Genomic DNA, 15,059 nt, shown 5'->3' with positions numbered 1-15,059 from the left:
TTAAATAGAATCCATGACCAGTGTGGAATCCAATGTGCGGCTTGAACTCACAGTCCTGAGTCGACTCTTAATTAAATGAGCCCCGTGACAAGTAAGAAAATATAACTGAAATAAGCTCAGCATTTTGTGCAGCTTTTCTCTCCAGGGCTTTTGTGGATTCATAACTGGTAGGATCCAAGAGGCTTAAAAAACAAGCAGAAAGTGGTAGTTAAGACGGGACAGTACTAAACAGAACTTTTGGCAGTCTTACGAGGTTGGGGATACCAGAAATCGTAGTTTAGGGCTACTAAAGCAGTGAGAACCTGAGAAACCAACTCCTGGAAGGAAGAGGGAAAAGAAAAATGAGTCTGATATTTGGATATGTTAGGAAAGAGTGAAAGGTGGAAGAATGTGAACAAGAAAATAAGTAACATAGTATTTGGCTTGCAACCTAAGTATAAAATAAATATCCAGAAGTCCATACAGACATAAAATTATATGAATGAGTATATCAATAGATAAGAGAGAGAAGACAAATCTGTGCACAAGAATTCCATATAATTGGTTGGCTCCTGTCCCCTCATGGAGATGAAACATAACTTCCAAGTGATCAAGGTTAATATCAACAGTGATAAGTTATGTATCCTTGATTTGATATGATGAGAATGGTATTTTTCCCTAGGCAGTCTTTGGATCAAGAGCCCACAACTCTTTTATAACCATTAGAAAAGTATCAGACACACCTAAACTGCAACATATTCTATAAAATACCTCACTAGTACTCCTTAATGTTGTCAAGGTCATCAGAAACAAGAAAAGTCTAAGAAGCTATCCCAATCTAAAAGTGCCTAAAGAGACATAAAGATTAAATTCAATGTGGTATCCTAAATGGAATAGCTGGAACAGAGAGAGAGAGAGAGAGAGAGAGAGAGAGAGAGAGAGAGAGAGAGAGAAAGGGGGAAAAAAGGACATTAGGTAAAAACTAAGAAAACTTGAATGAAAGACAGACTGTAGTTAATAACAATGTATTAATACTGGTTTATTACTTGCAATGTACCATCCTAATGTAGGATGTTAATAATAGGGAACAGTGGATGTAGAATACATGAACTCTCTCTACTATCTATTCAACTTCTCTATAAATCTAAAACTGCTCCAAAGTAAAAAAAAAAAAAAAAAAAAAATTGTCTAAAGAAAGTTGGTGTAGCTATAGTGATAGTTAGATAAAGTAGACTTTAGGAAAAGAGGCATTTCTAAGGGGAAACAAGAAGTAATTCATAATAAAACACAGGGCAACCACTAGGAATAAATTCTAAATTCCAAATTTATACATATAAACATCATATGCTCTCAAAATGCATAAAGGGGAAAATTGACAGAACTATAAAAAGACAAATCTAAAATCACAGTGAGATACTTTAACACACTTCTCTCAGTAAATGATAACAAACAGAATACAGTCAGAATGGAAATAGATATGAACACCATAATTACCAAAATTTTCCTTGTTGATATATGTAAATTACTGCACCAAGAAACTACATATGAGTGCACATGGAAAATTTTACAAAATTAATCGTATAGTGAGCAAATCTAAAATGACTCCAATAAATTTTTAAATGTTAAAAATCACAAAGGATGTGTTTCTGACTACAATAATTAAACAAGAGATAAATAATGTGTTTCTGACTACTATAATTAAACAAGAGATAAACAACAAAAATGTGACTAGAAAATATGCAGATACTTGGAAACCAACCACTTTGAAAGAACTCACATATCAAAGAAGAAAACCATTATAAAAATTATAAACATTTGAACAGGGATCCCTCAGTGGCTCAGTGGTTGAGCGTCTGTCTTCAGCTCAGGGCGTGATGTGCTGGGATCAAGTCCCACATCAGGCTTCCCACAGGAAGCCTGCTTCTCCCTCTGCCTATGTCTCTGCCTCTCTCTCTGTCTCTCATGAATAAATAAATAAAATCTTTTTTAAAAAATACAACCTATTAAAAAATAGTGTTACATACTCATATTCACAGCTGCACTATTCACAAGAGCCAAAAGGTGGAAGCAGCCCAAATGTCCATCAATGGATGAGTGGATAAAGAAAATGTGGCAAAAAGATACAGTGGAATATTATTCAGTGTTAAAGTGGAAGGAAAATCTGACATATGCTACAGCATAGATGAAACGTGAAGACGTTATGCTAAGCTAAAACAAGCCAGTCACAAAGACAAATACTGTATGACTTCACTTATATGGGGCATCTAGGAATAGTCAAATTTATATAGAGAGAAATTAGAAGGGGAGTTGCCAGGAGCTGGGGGAATGGGGAAAAGAGAAGTTACTGTTTAATGGGTACAGAATTTCAGATTTGAGGGATTATAAAAAGCCCTGGGGATGTTTCACAACAATGTGAACATTGTTAACACTACTGAACTATACACTTAAAAATGACAAATTCTAGGTTATGTGCTTTTAATCATAATAATTAAAAGTAGATTACAGCTAAAGCAGGTTTACAGGGAAATGTATAACTTTAAATTACTTTATTAGAAAATGAAAAAGGCTACAAAAAATAATTTAGATACCCATTTACTTTCTTTTTTAAAAAGTATTTATTTGCTTATTTATGTATTTGTTTTATTTATTTATTTATTTATTTATCTATTTAAGAGTGAGCAAGCCTAAAAAAAAAAAAAAAAAGAGTGAGCAAGCCTGAGTGGGGAGAGGGACAGATGATGAGGGAGAGAGAGAGAATCTCAAGAAGTCTCCTCACTGAGAGTTGAGCCTGACATGGGGTTTGATATCATGGCCCTGAGATGAAAGCCTGAACTGAGACCAAGAGTTGGATGTTCAACCAACTGAACCACCCATGCACCACATGGGAATCTTCAATTTATAAAAACCTAGCAAGACTGATAAAAGTGGAAGTAGGAGGTAGAAGAGGGAGCATGTACAAATCATAATATTGGAAATTAAAAGGAAGATATGACTTGTAAAATATGATGGACATAAATAATACAAATAATTGTGACAATTTTTATGAAATACACAGCTGCCCAAAACACAACTTAGCAAAACTGACAACTGAAGAAAAAAAATCCAAATGGTCCTGTATCCACCAAAGAAATTGAATCTGTAATTAAACTTCTGAAATAATTTCCAAACCCAGTGGCTTCCCAATTGAAATCTTCCAAAAAGAAAGAGGAAAGAAAGAAAGAAAGAAAGAAAGAAAGAAAGAAAGAAAGAAAGAAAGAAAAGAAAAAAAGAAAAGAAAAGAAAAGAAAAGAAAAGAAAAGAAAAGAAAAGAAAAGAAAAAAGAAGGAGGAAAGAAATAGCAACATTGCTCCAAATCTTCCAGGGAACATAAAAAGAAGAAACACAGCCCAATACGCTTTATAAAGTCATCGCTGCCTTGATTCCAAAACCTGACCTTGACATTATATGAAAATATTACAGGCAAATCATTGTTAAACACAGTTGCAAAAAAAGTTTAAAAATTATTAAATCAAAAGGAGTTACACAAAAATCATATCATATCAGAAATCAGTTGGATTTAGTCCAGAAATGCAAGGTTGGTTTAATATTCAAACTCAATCATATAATTCACCACATTAATTAAAGGGAAAATATTCAATGATTATTTTATTAGGTACACAAAAAGTATTTGATAAAATTCAACATCCATTCATGACAAATCTGTAGTAAACTAAAATAAAAGGGAACTTTCTTATTCCTATAAATATTATTCACAAAAAAAAAAAAAAACTGAGAGCAACCAGCTTAATTCAAAGTGAAATACTGAAACATTTTTTTTCCTCAAGAGGGGACTCATTGAACTGGGGCTTGCCATCAGTGCAAAAAGGAGAAAAAAAAAAAAACACCTCTAATTATTCATAGACAACATGATTATACATATAGAAAGGCTAAAAGAACTTACAAATAAATTATTACAACTAATAAAATAATTTAACAAAGTAGTTAAACACAAGGGAAACAAGAAGTAGTCACATTTATAAATACCAGATAAAAGTAATTATAATACAGAATTTTAAAAAGCACACAGCAACAATAACAACAGAAAACAAAACAATACCCAAATACCTTGGAAGAAATCTAATACAGGGGCTCCTGGGTGGTTCAGTCAGTTAAGCATCTGCCTTCAGCTCAGATCATGATCCCAGGGTACTGGAACTGAGCCCAGAGTATGGCTCCCTGCTCAGCAAGGAGTCTGCTTCTCCCTCTGCCCTTCCCCCTGCTGGTGCTCTCTCTCGCTCTCTCACTCTCTCTCTCAAATAAATAAAATTTTCAAAGAAAATACTTTAAAATAAAAATCGAATAGAAGATGTTATATATACAACTACAAAGTGTATCAAGAAAACTTAAACCCAAAAAGAAAGAAGTTACATGTTCGTGGATTGGAAGACAGTATTATAAAGATATCAGCTCCCTTTCAATGGATCTATAATTCACAGGACTCTCATCAAAATCTCAGTAGGATTTTATAAGCAAGTTTCTGTACAGAAATTGAGAGAATGATTCTAAATTTTATACAGAAATGCAAAGGGCCAAACACAGCAAGATAATCTTAAAGAACAAAATGAAAGGACTTAAAACTAGCAGAAGTAAATGCTTATTATAAAATCACAGTAATTAAGATATTGTGATATTGGTGGTACTGGATCAAGAATAGCAGACCTGCAGAACTGAAGAGACTCATACATGTACAGTAATTTTAACATTGTAGTGTGTTGTGATCATGCCACAGAGGGTGGTTATCTACCTCCCCACACAAAACTGGTTTGAATGTTGAGACTGGTAACGCCAATTATCAAAAGGGTATGAAGAAATTAACTACTCACATATTGGTCTTTCTGGGGGAACATGGCAGGCACAAAACCCAGGCCGTGTGGTTAGGGGGTGGGGCCACAGAGGAGTGTGCAAGCAGTGGCTGGGGCTTATGAGGTCTAAACTTTACCACCACCACCTCTCTAGGTTATAAGTGAGCTTTCTTTTTTTTTTTTTTTTTTAAGATTTTTATTTATTTATTCATGAGAGATACAGAGAGAGGCAGAGACATAGGTAGGAGAAGCAGTCTCCCCATAGGGAGCCCAATAGGAGACTCAATCCTAGGACTCCAGGATCTTACCCTGAGCCAAAGCCAGATGCTCAAACACTGAGCCACCCAGGCATCCTACATGCAGGCTTTCTTAACAGCTTTTCCAGATACAGGGCAGAAAGAAAAGCAGGAGGTGGAGTCTGAAAGCTGCCAGCAGTCAAACATCAAAAAATAGAATCAGACCTTTATTACAGAGTGCACTGGGGCTAATAAATGGTGCTGATTCAACTAAATTCCCACTGGAAGAAAAATGAATCTTGAAATCTACCTCATGCCATATAAACAAATCAACTCCAAGTGGATTATAGATCTAAAAGTGAAAGTTCAAACAATAAAGCTTCCAGAAGGAGGAGGAGGAGAATGTTCTCATATTATTGGGTATTATAAATTTCCTAAACAGGGCACTAGAAGCAATTATCTTAAAGGAAAAGATTAATAAACTAGGCTTTGCTTCACCAAAAGATACCACTGAAAGTGAGAAAGGAAGAATAAGAAAATTTGTGGAATGCTGGCATCCAACACCGAACGTGTAGAGAAATCCTACAAAGCACACAAAAAGAAAGAAAGCCCAACAGAAAAATGATCAAAAGACTCACACAAGAACTTCACAAGAGAAGATACCCAAAAGGGCAGTGAAAATACTTTTTTAATTTAATTTTTATTTTTTTAAGATTTTACTTATTTATTCGTGAGAAACAGAGAGAGAGAGAGAGAGGCAGAGACACAGGCAGAGAGAGAAGCAGGCTCCTTCAGGGGAGCCTGATGGGGGACTCCATCCCAGGACCCTGAAATCACGTCCTGAGCCAAAGGCCGCTCAACCACTGAGTCATCCAGGGGCCCCAAAAAGGCTGAAACTCACTGATCAGTTTTCAGTGAAATGCAAATCAGAACCACAGGATCCCACTCTGTATCCACCCAAATCAAAATGACTGGCAACCTGTCGGGATATAGAACAACTAAAACTCTTACACTTATAGGTGGGGGTGGAATTTGTTATAACCACTTCAGAAAACTCGTTGGTAGTGTTCGCTAAAACATAAACGTACCCATCCCCTACGATCCACCCATTCCATCCCTAAGTATGTCAATAGAAATGTGATCGTGTGTGCACATATAAGAACGTTCACAGCAGCAATAATGACCAAAAACTGGAGAAGATCCAAACTTCCATCAAAAGTAGAATGGGTAAATTCTAGTGTATTTACACAATATACAACTACATGACTGAAAACCAGTGAACTACTGCCGGCTCAACACCATGAAGGATTCTCATTGAGTAAAAGAAGCTACAACAAAAGAGTACATGCTATATGGATTCATTCATTTAAAAAAATCCAAAAATTAGCCCTTCCGCCGCCAGAGCATCGGGCAGCAGCAGCCGTCTGCAGCCATGGCCCTGCGCTACCCCATGGCCGTGGGCCTCAACGAAGGCCACAAGGTGATGGAGAGCGTGAGCAAGCCGAGGCACAGCCGCCGCGGGCGCCTCGCCAAGCGCACCAAGTTGGTGTGGGACAGGATCCAGGAGGTGCGCGAGCGGCGGGCCACGGAGCTGCTCCAGGTGTCCCAGGGCACGCGCGCCCTCAAGTTCATCAAGAAGCGGGTGGGACGCACATCTGCGCCAACAGGAAGACAGAGGAGCTGAGCAACGTGCTGGTGCCATGTGGAAAGCGGCTGCCAAGAAGGACTGACCCCCCTCCCCACCCCTCACCCCCCCCCCCCCCAATAATAAAGCCTTCTCGGAAGCTCGGGGTCCTGTGCTGGCCCGGGCTCACCGGGAGGGGTCCAGGGGCGGGGCGCTGCACAGACACGCGGGCAGCCGGGCAGGACTGGAAAGGCTTTTAATCATCATTAGATAGTTCATCTATGCCGGAAAAATTAAAAATAAATAAATAAATAAATAAATAAATAATCCAAAAATTAGCAAAAAAAATATTTGGTGATAAGATTCTGGTTCCTTTTGGGTTAAGAGGGGATGTAGCTGGGAGAGAAGGTGAGGGGGATTCTTGGGTTCTAGAGACACTTTATTTCTTCATCGGGTGATAGTTTCATGGATGTGTTCACTTTGAGAAAATTCATGGCAACAAACACTTAGGATTTCTATACTTTTCTGTTCATGCTATACTTCAAGTTAAAAAAGTTATTTGAAGGCAGCCCCGGTGGCTCCCATGGAGCCTGCTTCTCCCTCTGCCTGTGTCTCTGCCTGTGTGTGTGTGTGTCTCTCATGAATAAATAAATAAAATCTTTTTTTTTAAGATTTTTTATTTTTACTTATTCATGAGAGAGAGAGGCAGAGACACAGGCAGAGGGAGAAACAGGCAGAGGGAGAAGCAGGCTCCATGCAGGAAGCCCGACGCAGGACTCAATCCCGGGTCTCCAGGATCGCGCCCTGGGCTGAAGGCGGCGCTAAACCACTGAGCCACCCGGGCTGCCCAATAAATAAAATCTTTTTTTAAAAAAAGTTATTTGAAAAAAATAATATGGTAGTCTACAGTGCTGGTCTTGCGCATTATGCAATTAACAACATAGACTTTGAAAAGGTGGGTCTCCAGAGCCTTCTTGCTTTTCCGGTCACAACATTGTTAGTAAGTCCTAGTGGTCATGATGGGGTGTGGACTGTTAGTGGGAAGGAAAGGGAATGTAACTCACAGGAGACTGGAGAAGCCACCAGATTATGGGCAGGGGCTCAGTTTTAAAAGTTTTCTTCAGATTCCATTCTGAGCCAAGGGCTCTGTCTGCTGTCACGGCACGATAAACACTGCCCTCATTTCTGTGAGCCAGGCTTTCTAAGATGCCCCAGGGCTCTGGGTTAAGGCCATCTGGGGACAGTACCCGGGCGAGGCTCACTTTCAACAGTCCAGCATTTGGAAGAAGGATCAAGCCTGCTTCCCCTACACACACTGGTACACACACACACACACACACACTCAGAGACTCACACTCACATGAATGCATGCACACACACACACACACACTCATACATACACACAGAGACTCACACTCACATACAGACACATAATCAGACTCATACACACTTACACATACTTAGACTCATTTACTTGAACACACACACTCACAGAGACTTGTATGTACAAGAGATTCACACTCACAGACTCACACATTCTCAAATGTATAGATGCATACACACTTATAGACACAGACACAAACATTAACACAAAGACTCATACACGCTCACACACACACATACTCAGACTCATACACACACACTTACAGGGACTCACTCACATAAACACACACACAAGACTCATATATACATACACACAGAGACACATATACACTCACACACTCTCACACACACTCCCTCCTGATAAAACCATCATAGAGAACAGTTTCCCACCTGGAGAAGACTGGAAGAAAGACAGAGACATAGTCATGATGACATGTGAAGCAGAGTAACAGGAGAGAGCAGAGACTGGAAACCAAGTCTCAGGATGATGGAAAGGCAGAAACTCAGGGGTGTGAAGAATAATTGTAGGTAGAACCTACATGTGTTAAGTGTCCCTGAGACTGGCCCCATGCTTTTAATAACATTCAAGAATATGGTGCTGTGTTCCTTCTGTTTTTCAAGATGTGGTAAAATAAACATAAAATTTGCCATCTAGACCATTCTTCACTGTACAGCTCAGTGACTGACATTAAGCACACTCACATGACTGTGAGACTATCCATCCCCAGAACTCTTTACTCTGGCAAAACCAAACTCTCTGCCCATTAAACTCCTTCCTTAACCCTCCCAATTCCTTTGTTGGATGAGAAAACAAAGAGGCATCAGGTCCCAAAGCAACCTTCCCAACAAAGCAGGGCTGCGGGGCACCTGGGTGGCTCAGTGGTTGAGCGTCTGCCTTTGGCTCAGGTCATGATCCTGGGGTCCTGGGATCGAGTCCTGCATCGGGCTCCCTATAGGGAGCCTGCTTCTCCGTCTGCATATGTCTCTGCCTCTCTCTCTCTGTCTCTGAAAGAGCTCTGATGAAGCCTGATTATACCCATGTCTGGCACAAGACTGTGCTCCATAACAAAAGGCTACTGTTGCCTCTGGATCTGAGGTATAGGGGAGAGGAGTATGCTGATAGAAGAAGTGAAATCATCTGCAAGGTACCTTCCACCCAGGGAGCTGCCCTGTGTAAATACAGGACCTCACGGAAAAACAGAGGCAACAGGGTGCTTGCAGAGTTGAAAAGAATCCTTGGTTTCATTAAGTTAGCCACAGAGCAATGAACGTGGGCACAGCCAGGGTACTGTGAACTCCAGTCTGCACCCCACCCCATCTCCACAGGGGCCTGAGGAAAGGGAGGAAGCTATGATTTATCTCTGAGCTACTGGCTCCCCAAAGTTGATTGATTTTTTTCCCATGTGAAATCTCACTTTGTCACACGCAGGAGCTAATTTTCTTCAGCAACTGACAAGTCTCTCGGCCTGGAATAACATCCTAATGCTCCTGCCACACAATGATGTCCCCACTCTGCTGCAGGACATCAAAGTGGGACTGTCAAGGCCTAGCATGAAAAAAACAAACACCCCAATGAGGGCTGGCTTCCTCAGCCAGGACCTGGGGAGGCCACACAGATATTCTCTGTTTTGAAGGCTCAAAAGAGAGGTAGAGGTCGGTCGTCTCTGGGAACTACTTAGAGAATCAGGATGAGTCAAACCCACCCTCCCAAAGTACACCTGCCACTCTTGGAGACATTTTTTCAAAAGATTAATGCAGAGACTGAACGTACTTCCATCCTGGTGACTCTTTCCTGCTCTTCACAGACTTGACTCCCACCTCCCAGAGAGAACAGAGGTCATGGCCAGAAAGGTCTCAGAATCTTCTCCTCCATCGCTCCCTCCAGAAAACTAGCAGCTCTCTTCATTGTGCCCCAGCCTCCATCTTCCCTCCTCATTGTGTCTGTTACACACTGCATCTGTTCTCTCCTCAGCCGCGAACTACAGTAAAAAATTAATTTTCCACCTCCACAGAAAAATACCTTGTTCCCTTCTGTTTCCACCCCTTTCTCTTCTCCCGTTCTTAGTCCATGTTCATGAAAAAGAAAAATCCCACAAGCCACTTTCTCTCCCTTTGAAAAAGCTTTTAAAGTCTTCTAGCGACTCCCACCTGCTTACTGAAAATCCTCAGCCTCCTTCCCTCCTGGTTCCTGCCCACTTGCCCACCATTCTCTTCAGGCTCCTGGCTTCCCTATACAGTCCTCCACCTCTCATGGAGATCACCCCCACCCATGGTCTCAGCCAGCCTGGCTAAGGGCCTGACTGCTCAGCCTCACTCCTACCCCCTCAAAAGCTCCATGGTGTCCTTCATGAAGTAGGAATTCAACAATTCTTTTTCCACCTCAAATATGGTCTCTACACCCTCTGAGTTCCCACCTTCTGCTCCCTCCACATGGTTGTCAACTTTTCTTCCACATCCTACCAGCCTTTACTCAAGACATACCGTCTCTCCCCAGGAACCATATGAGGAACCTCTGGTATCTGGGCCTTTGTTCCTTCTGCCTGCCTTCCACAGACACCTATGGTGTCAGCCCTCTGGTGAAGCCCTGTCAGGGTTCTCTGTGGCCATCTGAACAGGACAGTCTGGCCTCTGCTGCCTCATCCTCTGGCTCCTCTGACAGGCCACGTCAAGCTACTGCTGGCCCTGGAACAACACAGGTTTGAACTGAATGGGTCCATTTATACGTAGTTCCCCCCCCCCCCCCAATAAATACAGTATAGTACTGTAAATGTACTTTCTCTTCTTTATGATTTTCTTAACAGCATTTTCTTTTCTCTAGCCTCCTTTATTATAAGAACACAGTATATAATACATTTACAGAATATGTGTTAATCAACTGTTTATGTTACCGGTAAGGCTTCTAGTCAACAGTAGGCTATTAGTAGTTAAGTTTTGGGGGAGTCAAAAGTTATACACAAATTTTTAACCTCATGGGGAAAGGGGGGTTGGCACCCCTAACTCCCACATTGTTCAAAGGTCAGCTGCATTCCCCAGGAACCGCCAGGCCGCTTCATGTCTCCACACTTGTCATACACGTATTTCTGTTTACCTGGAACACTCTGCCTTCCTCTCCCTCTCTCCCAGAAAGGTATACTCCCCCCTTCAAGATGAAAGGTTAAACTTCACTCCTTCTGCATAACCTACATGACTGATGAGTTACTTCTCCCCAAAATCCACTTGATAGTATGTATGACCACCAAAACACTTGACAATTCCTACACTGGCTAATAAAGTGGAGGTCAGCTGTTCACTTTCAAACCTCCTATAAAGACCTTGCCAGGAGGTGAGTGGTGCTCTCTCCCTGACCCCTGAGGCCAAGATATGGTCAATGACATGGCCTTCCTTGTAAAGGAGGGCCTCTGCCAAAGCTGGTAACAACCACAGGAGCCCTTCCACAGCCCAGGAGCAGAGCTGGGCACTTCTAAGTACTTTCACTTTGACAGCCACCCTGAAGGGCCGGCAGGCCACCTCCATTTTCCCTTGCAGACTGACCAAAGGAAATTAAGTGACTTGTCCAAGAAAGGTGTATAATCTGTAGTGGCTCCAGGCTCTCTGAAAGCAGAACTGTGGCAGTATGCTCTGCCACAACAGAGGAAAGCCCAGTCGTGCTACTCTGGAAGACTTAAGAAATGTTTCCATAAACATATATGTTGTTTATCAACCAGTCCAAGCACAGGCTGTGGTATAAAAATTGTTCTGACTTCAATTATCACTTCCTTGTGTATCTAGAAGCACACGTGGTCAAAATCAGTTTGGAAGATGATGAGTTAAACAGAAATAAGTTATTTTCTTGCAGGATTGCAAAAGGCCTTTAACATGGTGCTTTGGGATTCTCCAAGAGGGGGCAGTACAGTGTGTCCCAGCCTGATCTGAATGCAAATTGCTATTTTCAGGAACATCTCATGAGATTCCACAGAATAAAGTTTGAGAATGCCAGCTGACACACTCATGTAATTAATGAGAACTGGGTGTAATTAATTGGATCTGAATATTATTAATAAAAAGTTACATACAGTAATGGCTAACTTCCTTCAATTTAATCACACTAATTATGTTGGGCTCAACCTAGTAGCAGCTCATCGTGCTATTTTCTTAGCACATTTTTCATCTTTTAAAAAAAAAAGGTGATGATGAATTTTTTCTCTCTTAATAAGTGCAACTTAAAAAAAAAGTTAGGTGTCAGAGCAGGCATTTTCAGGTATTTGAGAATAAACAAACCAAGCCTGAAAGCATATCTTAATGGCCAGCTCGAGACTGTCTCTTTGCCTCCTCCCAGGAAGGATACCAATAATACTGGGGAACTATAACATGCCATGTCATCTCCATTTATGATGTGGTTCATTCTCACAACCACCCCCTAAAACCACAAGTCCCCATTTACAGAGGAACTTAATGAGCTTCTGGAAGTTTAAAAGACTAGAGCTCCATGATGATCACAGACCTTCTGGAGCATCTACTATACACAAGGCACTAGGCTGGACATTGGGAACAATGCAGAATAAGCAGGTTATGTAAGTCCACAGAGAGATCAATGGTGAGGCAGGAAAGCACAGAGCAGGCTCACACGGGACTTAATGTTCAACCAGCGCCCCAAGAGGGTGGCCCATGAGTCCTGTCTGTCAAGATGGGTAGAAGCACACAGAAGAGGAATCAGCCACACAGGGCCAAAAAAAAAAGTTCTCATGGAGACACTACTGTTAACACAACAAGGCAAATGAGTGTGCAAAGCTGGGCTCATTCAGCCAAGATACAGAAACAACCCAAGTGTCCATCAACAGATGAACAGGTAAAGAAAATGAGGTATATATGTACAACAAAATATTATTTCAGCCTTTAAAATGAAGGAAGTCCTGCCATTTGCAACACAGAGATGGACGTGGAGGACATGATGCTAAGTGAAATAAGGCAGCACTAAAGGACAAATACTAGATGATTCATCTTATTTCTAAACTCCTCAAAGGTATAGAAGTAGACAGTAGAATTATGGTTGCCAGGAGGGGAATGGGAAATGGGGAGCTGCTGAATAGGTATAAAGTCTCACTTGTGCAAGACAACTAAGTTCTAGAGAACTGCTATGAACCATAATGTCTACAGTTAACAGGAAGGTTAGTACCTTAAAAAATTTTAATAAGGTAGATCTCATGTTAGGTGTTCTTCCTATGAAAAGAACAAACAAAAAACAAAGGGACACGAGGGAAGTTTTGGAGGTGATGAATAAGTTCTTTATCTGAATCATGGTGATAGTCACATGAATGTATGCATATGGCCAAACCTACCAAACTATACACATTATGTGAATTTTTTTGTTTACCAGTTATACCTCAATAAAGCTGGGAAGAAAATAAAAAAGAAATCCTAACCATTTCAATGATGAGATGAATGCAGCACTACCTATAAAAAAGTGAGCCTAGGAAGCTAAGAATTCCAGTTGAGTTTAGAGGATTAGCTAGTAAATAGGAGCAAGATCCCCCTGCTGGGAAGGAAACACAACACAAGAGCAGAGATGTTTGTGTGGGCATACATCGAGGTGTGTAATAGAACCTCATCTCTTATCAACTTTCTCAAATACACAGAATCAGGGTAGAGAGTAACGTAACAAACATCCATGAATACACTGTTCAGGTTTCCCCAACATTACCATCCTCACCTCCTCCTTTTTCATATTACTTGTTCATTTTTTCAATTACATTGTCTTTTTCTAATTGATTTGGAAGCATTTCCTATACAGACAGTATGCTAATCCCTTCCAGTAAATGCATCTCAGATATTTATTCCAGGTGGTAGTTTCCTTGAGCTTTATATAGTGTCTCTGCTCTTAAAGAAGTTGCTAATATTGGTGCTTAATTAATCAGTCTTTTCTGTGCCTGTGTGTGCATCTTACCCTTTCCTGCCTCAAGGGCATAAAGAAAGAAACTCTCGTCTATACATTTTAGTATCTTGCGCTTCATTGCCATTAATTCTGTTGGTATTTACTTGTATGTATGATATGAGGTAGGGATCTCATTTTATCATTTCCCATGAGGACAGCCAGTTGGCCTGCATCACTTCCCACCTGATCAATAACATATCTCTGCCACTTCCTGAGTTTCTGTGCGTGTGAGAGTTTGTTATTAGGCTCACTATCCTGTCTTGCCATCCCTCTGTCCTCCCTATACAAACATCACACAATCTTAACTGTAACTTTCCATCAGGAATCTCACTGCCTCGCCCTTATGCCAGCTTCCCCTTAACATTCTAGGTTTGTGTTTTCTTTTAAGGTCTAGTAGCTGGGAATTTCATTGAGTCTTATACTTTAAAATCATTCCTGGTCAGATTTTACACAGCACTTTTATGTGTTTACACTTTGGCAAGAGCATGCTGACATCATTTCAGGGAATCATTTTCACAAATGCAACATCTTCTAACTTAACATATTCTCTGAGACTGCTTATGATTTAAACATAGCTTATTAATTCTCCCACCATTCCTTCAGGAAATCACTAAATTTATATGCAGTTGGCCCTTAAACAACGTGGGTTTGAACTGTGTGGGTCCACTTATATGCAGATTTTTTTTTAATAAATACACTATCGTACTGTAAATGTACTTTCTCTTCCTTATGATGTTCTTAATAGCATTTTTTGTTATCTAGCTTATTATAAGATCTGTATATAGCACATATAACATAAAAAATACATGTTAATCAAATGTTTATGTTACCAGTAAGGCTCCCAGTCAACAGTAGGTGATTAGTAGTTAAAATTTCTGGGGAGTCAAAAGTTATATGCAGATTTTCAACAATACAAGGGTGTCCCTAACCCCACATTGTTCAAGGGTTAACTGTAATAACAAGACATATATTCTACAGATCAACACTCTGTAGGATTGGTATCAGAGGACAGTGAGGCCAAGGATTTAATTCTCCCAGGGTTAAAAAAAAAAATAGAACACAGCCCCAAACTTTTATTGTAAGCAGAA

General features: G+C 40.5%; 1 protein-coding gene and 1 pseudogene across 3 annotated transcripts in view; one reads left to right on the top strand and one right to left on the bottom strand.

Moving 5' to 3' along the window:
• The window catches only part of APBA2 (amyloid beta precursor protein binding family A member 2), a 246,621-nt gene that overhangs the window by 98,306 nt on the left and 133,256 nt on the right, over window positions 1–15,059 (bottom strand). The gene's annotated exons all lie outside the window — the stretch shown is intronic.
• On the top strand, window positions 6,489–6,786 carry LOC112923154 (large ribosomal subunit protein eL36 pseudogene; annotated as a pseudogene).

The sequence above is a fragment of the Vulpes vulpes genome, chromosome 14 (genome assembly GCF_048418805.1).
Source record: "Vulpes vulpes isolate BD-2025 chromosome 14, VulVul3, whole genome shotgun sequence".
Taxonomy (NCBI): domain Eukaryota; kingdom Metazoa; phylum Chordata; class Mammalia; order Carnivora; family Canidae; genus Vulpes; species Vulpes vulpes.
Note: the sequence above shows the minus strand (reverse complement) of the source record. Positions and strands in the feature narration are given on the sequence as shown.